The 8,511-nt window shown below is 37.7% G+C and overlaps 1 protein-coding gene across 1 annotated transcript in view; it reads right to left on the minus strand.

Annotated features, from left to right (window-relative positions):
* CCDC81 (coiled-coil domain containing 81) overlaps window positions 1–8,511 on the minus strand; it is a 112,757-nt gene that overhangs the window by 62,500 nt on the left and 41,746 nt on the right. The window contains exon 3 of the mRNA XM_019643500.1: window positions 3,524–3,626. The gene's annotated coding sequence lies outside the window, so the exon portion shown is untranslated. The remainder of the gene's footprint in view (window positions 1–3,523; window positions 3,627–8,511) is intronic.

Here is an 8,511-nt window from a genome sequence, read left to right on the forward strand (position 1 = left end):
TCTAGAGAATGTACATATTTTGTTAGATTTATACTTAAGTATTTCATTTTGGGGGGGTGCTAATGTAAATGGTAATGTGTTTTTAATTTCAAATTCCACTTGCTCATTGCTAGTATATAGGGAAGTGATTGACTTTTGTGTATTAACCTTGTATCCTGCAACCTTGAAATAATCACTTAGTAGTTCCATTTTTTTGGTCAATTCTTTCAGATTTTCTACATAGATGAGCATGCCATCTGCAAACAAACACAGGTTTATTTCTTCTTTCACAATCAGTATACCTTTTATGTCCTTTTCGTCTTACTGCATTAACTAGGACTTCCAGTATGATGTTGAAAAGGAGTGGTGAGAGGGGACATCCTTACCTTGCTCCTGGTCTTAGCAGAAAAGCTTCCAGTTTCTTACAATTAAGTATGATGTTAGCTGTAGGTTTTTTGTAGGTGTTTTTTTATCAAGTTGAGGATGTTCCCTTTTTATTCCTAGTTTGATGAGTTTTTATCATGAATGGATATTGGATTTTGTCAAAAATTTTTTCTGCATCAGTTGATATAATTATGCGGTTTTTACTCTTTAGTCTATTGATGTGATGCATTATGTTGATTTTCAAATGTTAAACCAGCCTTGTATACCTGGAATAAATCCCACTTGATTGTGGTGCATAATTGTTTTTATACATAGTTGGACCCAATTTGCTAACACTTTGTTGAGAATTTTTGCATCTGTGTTCATGAGAGATACTGGTATATAGCTCTTTTCCTTGTAATGTTTTAGTCTGGTTTTGGTATTTGGGTGATGCTGGCCTCAAAATGAATTAGGAAGTATTCCCTCTGCTTCTATCTTCTAGTAGATGGTAGATAACCTGCATAATTTCTTCCTTAAATGTTTGATAAAATTCACCAGAGAACCCATCTTTGATATGACACCAAAAGCATAAGTGACCAAAGAAAAAAGATAAATTGGAGTACACCAAAATCAAAAACTTTTGTGTTGCAAATAATACTCTCATCAAGAAAATGAAGACAACCTACAGGATGGAAGAAAGTATTTGCAAATCATGTACCTCATAAGGGACTTGTATCCAGAATATATGAGGTCTGACAATTAAGTTCATGGACTTGTTGCAACGTTGTTGCTAACCTTTTTTTTATATCAGAGGGATTATTCATTATGGAGTTGTGCCAACTGGATAAACAGTTAACCAAGTTTACTATTTGGAAGTGTTGAAAAGGCTGCGTGAAAAAGTTAGACGACTGAAACTTTTCGCCAACAATTCATGACTCTTGCATCACAACAATGCACCAGCTCACACAGCACTGTCTGTGAGGGAGTTTTTAGCCAGTAAACAAATAACTGTATTAGAACATCCTCCCTACTCACCTGATCTGGCCCCCAGTGACTCCTTTCTTGACCCGGAGATAAAGGAAATATTGAAAGGAAGACATTTTGNAGGGCCGGCCGAGTGGCTCAGTTGGTTAAGAGCTCGCTCAAGAGTTTGAGCTCTGAGCAACAGCGGTTCGATGCCCAGCCCGAGCTGAGCAGCCGCTGAGCTGCCAACAGGTAGCAGGATAGCTCAGCTATAAAAAAAAAAAAAAATACATACTACATAATCAAGAGAGGTTTATCCTAGGAATAAAAGGATAGCTTAAAATTTAATAATTCTATCAGTGTAATTCACAACATTAACAAAATAAAGTTAATGTTGAAAACACAATCATATCAATAGGTAAAGAAAGCACATTTAATAAAAAAAGCACTCTCGATTTAAGAAAAAAAAATCCTCAACAAAGTAGAAATGAAAGTTCCTTGATCTTAAAAAGGTTATATAGTAATAAAACCCTACAGCTACATCATTTTCAATGGTGAAATAGTCAAAGCTTTCTCCCCAAGGTCAAAAACAAGAGGAGGATGTCCACTATCACAATTTTTATTCACCATTGTGCTGGAGGCCCTAGATGGTGCTGTAAGACTAGAAAAAGAAATACAAGGTATACAATTGGAAACAAAAAGTAAAACAGTTTTTATTTAAATATTACATGATTATAAGGGCAAAAAATCTGAAAATATATCATCCATTATAATCAATAAGTGAATTTAGCAACAAGCTCTCTAGATAAAAGGTCAACATATTTTAAAAATCATATTTCTATATACTAGCAAGAAATGATCAGGAAAAAAATGGAATTTTAAAAATACCACTTAGAGTAGAATCAAAAAATCAAATATCTAGAACAAATTTAAGACAAGTTCCATAAGGCTAATACTGAATACTACAAAATACTGTGTTTGTACTATAGAGAGAAAATAAAGGTGACCTAAATAAATGGAGAGCTATATCATATTTATGAATCAAAAGACTGAATATTGGTAACATGTCAATTTCCCACAATTTGATGTATAGTTTTAAGGCAAACATAATCAAAAGCCCAGCAGGAATATTTATTTGGTGGATATTCATAGGATGAACCTAAAATTTATACAACGCAAATAAATGCAAAGAACCTAAAATAGCTGATCTTAAAGAAGAATAAAGTTGGAAGATTTATACTATCAGAGTTCGAGACTTACTATAAAGCTACAGCAATTAAGACCATGGAGTATTGGTGCAAGGATAGAAAAATAGACTACGGTAACAAAACAGAGTCTAGAAATATACCTCTATTTAGAGAATCACTTGGTTTATGACAAAAGTATCACTACAGTTCAGCAGGGAAACAATATTCCTTTTCATTAAACGTTGCTTCAACAACTGCATATTCATATGGGAAAACAATAAGCCCTACCTTACACCAAACCCCAAAATTAATTCAAGGTGGATCATAGACCTAAATGTAAAAGCTAAAAAAATAAAGCCCAGAAGAAAACATACAGTAACTTTACAACTTTGGGGTAGGCAAATTTCTTAAACATGATAGAAAAATCACTAACCTTAAAAGACAAAACTGATAAATCTGACTTCATTAAAATTAAGAACTTCTATTATCAAAACACATCAGTAGGAAATGGAATAGGCAAATCACAAACCAGGAGAATGTATATATTGGCAATACATATATCTGATAAACGACTGTATCCATAATATACAAAGAACTTTACAGGTCAATAAGAAATCTTTTAAAATGGAAAAATAGTTGAACAGGCACTTCTCAGAAAAGGAAGCTAAACATACCTTATAATGTAGCAATTCCACTCCTAAATATAACCTCCCCTAAATAACATATCAAGTGCATATGTCTGTAAAAACTTGTACAAGAATGTTTACAGCAGCTTTATTCCTAACAGCCAGAAACTGGCAACAACCTAAACGCCCATTAACAGGTGAATGGATAAACAAACTATGATATATTTATACAATGAAACATGGCACAACAATAAAAAAAAACTACTGATATGCACGACATAGGTAAATCTCCAAAATATTATGACGAGCAAAAGAAGAGAAACACAAGAGTAAAAACTATACATTCATTTATATGAAGCAGAAGAACCAGCAAACTAATTTATGTAATAAAGTTAGAAAACTCACCTCTGAAAAATGGGGTGTCAACCAGAAGGTACCACAGAGTTTCCTTGGGGGCTGAAAATGTTCTGCATCTTGATCTAGGTGGTGGTTACACAAGAATATACATCTGTAAAAAAGACATACATGCTTAAGATTTATTTTATTGTATGTAAATTAATCTCTAAAATTTTAAAAGTATGGGCCAACAGTGCACATATTATTTGACACATTGCAAGCACAGGCTTTGTGCAGCATACTATCTTTAATACCAGGGTATTTAACAAAAACCTTCTTAATCCTATCTAGAGAACACAAGATACCATAGGAGCTAAGAGCTTGGGTTTCACAGTCCATCTTTCAACAAAAATTTGATGAGCTCCTTATTACATGGCAGGCTGTGCTCTGCGCAGAGGGCTAATAAACAGTAACCAACATAGCCAAGACCCCGCCCTCACAAAGATCATAGTCTAGTAGGAGACACAGAAAACAAAATATAAATAATGTAATAGTAAGTACTACAATGAAAAATAAGGCAGGACAATTGGACACAGAGTGAGGAGGCTACTTTAGAAAGGCTTCTCCGAGATTACACTTGAACAGAGACTGGAATGATGTAAAACAAACAAACAAACAAACAGCCATGAAAAATGAAACCCTAGGCCTTTGATTTTCTATTCTGGAAACCTTGGACAAGCTACTTAATTTCTCTGAGTCTTAGTTTCATCGTTAGTAAAATGGGGATCATAATAACTCCAGGTTGCATTAAGGATTCAATGAGATAACATATGTAAAGTGCTAACACAGTATCTGACATATCACAAGGACAATAAATAGTAGGTGTCCCATAAACATTTGGAATTCAGAGTATTTGAATGTAACACCTGTTTTTGCCATGAGTCTGTTCCAACAGAGCTCTAGCACAGAAAAAGAAAGGACGAGAAAATGGGGAAGATAAAGAACAAGAATTGGACAAGGTAGCAGTGGGATAGAATCAGAACAGTTATTCTAAACAGACAGCTCACTTTTCCAAGTATGAGTCATAGGATGCAAAATTGAGATGACAAAATTATCCTTCAAGCGTAAAGGAGAGGAATGGCCGAGTGGCGTGTTGGTTAAGAGTTGGCTTGGGAGTGCAAGCTCTGAGCAGCAGGGCTGCCAGATCAGATCCCATATGAGGGCCAGTGACGCTGTGTCCTCTATAGCTAAGATGGTGAACAACAGTTCAGTCTGGAACTGGGCTGCCGTGAGTCACCGGCAACAGCATAGGCTGCAGTGGGGCTGCAGTGGGCTGCTCTAAGTCACCGGAGCGGCCGGCAGCCAGCGTGAGCCTCCATGAGTGGCTGTCCAATGGCCAGCGACCGGTCTGCCTCACCTGGGAAGAGCACAATGATCACAATACCAACATGAGCCAGTGAAGCGACATCCTCCACAACTAGACTGAAGAACAAAAGGAAAGCAACTTGTCTGTTCCCCTTCCCTGATTCCCCAATAAAATCTTTTAAAAAAAAAGAGTAAAGGAGAAATAAAGACTTTCTCAGAAAAACAAAAACTGAGGGAATTCTTCACCAGCAGACCTGCCTTCCAAAAAAATGTTAAAAGAAGTTCTTCAAGGAAAAGGAAAATTACATAGGCTAGAAACCTATTGGATTGGATGATTATAGCATATGGATAAGTGAAATGAATGACAGCAATGCCATAAGGGATGGGAAGAAGGAATTGGGGGTACTCTAAGTTACTTGCACTACATGGGACATGGAACAGTGTTATTTGAAGGTGGACTTATATTAGTTGAAAATGTATATTTCCTCTAAACTATTTGCTCAAAGTTTTCTGTAAATCTAAAATCGTTCTAAAATAGTCTATTAATAAAAAAAAATTGAGATGAGACAGACAACAAGATAAACTATTAAATAGCATAGTTGAATCTAAACTTAGACATCCATATTTCCCACCTTTGCTCATCCTGTTCCCTCCACCTGGAATATTCTCCCTCTCTCCATTCCCAATCCACCACATGCAGTTCCTAGAAGGCACTGTGCTTTCTCACACCTCTCTACCTCTTTGGTGGTTTTTAAATTGGAGGTCCCCTCCTAATTTCTATCCTGTCCTTGTGCCCAAGTCTCAGCTCTGATTAAAACCTTGCCCTCCCTACCTATACAGGGAGGTTCGGTGTCCGTTATCGCAGCTCACATTTCTCATTTCCAATAGGAACTCAGTATTTCTTGAATGAGTGGGACACAAAAGCACTTTGTAAACAGCAGGTATTTGGGACTTCCCCAGAACCCCGGTCACACTATCTGTATGTTAAAGCACCATCTGGTGGTGAATGATGACTATACTTCTAAGTCACCAAGATGTGCTTTCCATGCTCTGAACTTTCAGAGAGCTTTAAAGATCTTGTTGGATTCCACATCTAAGTGAGATCATATGGTATTTGTCTTTCTCCCACTGACTATTTCACTTAAAAAATAAATAAGTAAATAAATATGTTAGCCAAAAAAAAAGCCATAATGACTTGTATGTAGATGCACCTTTGCCAAAAAAATAATTTTTCTTAAGGAAATATTTCCTGCTCTTTTACCTACTCTCATTTTTTTTTTCATCCTTTTCCCCATTTCCTCCCATCCTTATGTCTAAATCCCTTTCTCCTGCATTTCAACTGGTCCATTGAAAACACAGTTCTGGTTGGCAATGGTTTTGTTTTGGCTGCCCTATGAGCATCCAGATTTCCTTCTTTGTTTGCTTTTTTTGTTTTTAGCTGAGCCATCGTGCCACCTATTGGGAGCTCAGCGGCAGCTCAGCTCAGGCTGGGGAATCAAACAGGCGACCCTGTTGCTCAGAGCTCGCACTCTTGAGCGAGCTCTTAACCAACTGAGCCACTCAGCTGGCCCCAGATTTCCTTTTGGAATTTACACATCCAGCCTGTGTGTAATCTTGGTGCGGCACTAATTCCTGGTGACCACGTGTCATTACCAAAGCTGAAGAAAACAGATCCCAGAGGCATGTGACCCAAGCTCAGTTATCACACGCTCTTCCTGAAAGGACCCTGACTGTTGAGCCTGCGACAGAGACAACAGGAAAGTCTGGGATATATGCACTGCAGGTGATGCGCTTTCCTCGTGATCCTGCTTTATGATAATTGTCAGGGTTCCCAATGCCCAGCCCTCCACAGTCCCTTGATTGCTGCCATGTCCAAGTCTGACTCTCACACCCCCATTACTCTATGAGCTTTCTAATACTCTTTCAGTAACTCCCTGCTTCTTAAGCTAGCGCAAGTCACTATCTGGGGTCTTGTCTGCTTTCAAGTTTGTAAAACAACTAAACTTCAGACTCGAGTGTTGGCATACAATGAGGCTACCCATCCTCCCAACTCCATTATCAGGGAATAAACTCGAGGGCTAAAGAGAAACACTTCAATCCTAGCTTTTGTTAGGTGGCTTAAGGCGTGTGCAGTTAATGTGAGGGTCTTCTGAAATGAAAAGCAGTTTACGGCCATACCACCCTGAACTCGCTCGATCTCGCCTGAAATGAAAAACAGAAAAAGAAAAGGGCCAATGTCAGTAGGAAGATTAGGCATTTGTAATCTAGATTAGATTGGGTAATCCTGGAATGAAAAGTAACCCTCATAATCGCACACCAATTTGAGGTATTTTAGGAGGAAAGCAGCTGCAGCTGGGAAGCGCTCAATGGACTCCTTCTGTTGTCCCCCATTTTACAGAACCTCTCCCTACAGAGACAAATGGGGGTGCGGGGGTGGGGAGAGAGAGCAGAAAGAATGCATGTATGTATCCACCCAGTGAGCATATCATACAAAGGGATTTATGACACCAAAAAGAAATGAGAGGCTAAAACCTGTTTATCCTGAAGGTAGAAGAACACCTTGTTCAAGAGACAAAGAAACATGGAGAATCTCTCCTGAAATACTGTCACCTGATGGCTTATGCAGTGAAGTGAGGTCCTCCACTGCTCTTGTGCAGTGAGTGGGCGAGAGTTAACTAGACCAAAGGCCAAAGGCCCGCTCCTGCCTACGGAATCTGTGACTTTGGAACACTCATTTGACCTGTTAGTAAAAACAGCTTACAGTTCTATAAAGATCTAGTGTGTACTCAGAGAAAATAACCTATTTTGAACAGGAAAAGGGAACCCTACTCCGTGAGTGCTAACAGCTTATTAAGTATTTCTGTCACAGATCATGATTTTGGTGTATCTAAACAGATATTGCCATATCCAAGGTCCAGATTTTCTCTGTTATCTTCTAAGAGTTTTATAGTTTTGTATTTTATATTTAGCTCTATAATCTATTTTAGGTTGATTTTTGTGAAGGGTGTAAGGTCTATCTACAATAGATTTTTTTTTTTGCATGTGGATGTCCAGTTGTTCTAGCATTTGTTGTAGACTATCTTTGCTCCACTGTATTTCCTTTGCTCCTTTGTCAAAGATCAGTTGACTATTTATGGGGGTCTATTTCTGGGCTCTAATCTGTTTCGCTGATCCATTTGTCTATTCTTTTGCCAATACCACACTGTCTTGATTATTGTAGATTTAGAGTAAGTCTTGAAATTGGACACTACCAGTCCTCCAACTTTGTTCTTCTCCAATATTCAACGGGCTCTTCTGGGTCTTCTACCTCTCCACATGAAATACAGAATCAGAAGCATTTGAGATCTTGTTCCCCAGCGTATCTCATCAGTTTGGCTCAAATAAACTCTTATAAAAATTCCAAAAAAAAATTAGAATCAGTTTGTTGACATCCACGAACTAACTTGCTGGGATTTTAATGCAATTGCACTAAATCTATAGATCTAGTAAGAATTGACATCTTGACACCACTGCATCTTCCTATCCATAAGCATGGAATCTCTCCACTTACTGAGTTCTTCTTCGATTTCTTTCCTCAGAGTTTTGTAGTTTTCCTCATCTAGAGAATGTACATATTTTGTTAGATTTATACTTAAGTATTTCATTTTGGGGGGGTGCTAATGTAAATGGTAATGTGTTTTTAATTTCAAATT

The sequence above is a fragment of the Hipposideros armiger genome, unplaced genomic scaffold, assembly GCF_001890085.2.
Source record: "Hipposideros armiger isolate ML-2016 unplaced genomic scaffold, ASM189008v1 scaffold_79, whole genome shotgun sequence".
NCBI classification, from domain to species: Eukaryota; Metazoa; Chordata; class Mammalia; order Chiroptera; family Hipposideridae; genus Hipposideros; species Hipposideros armiger.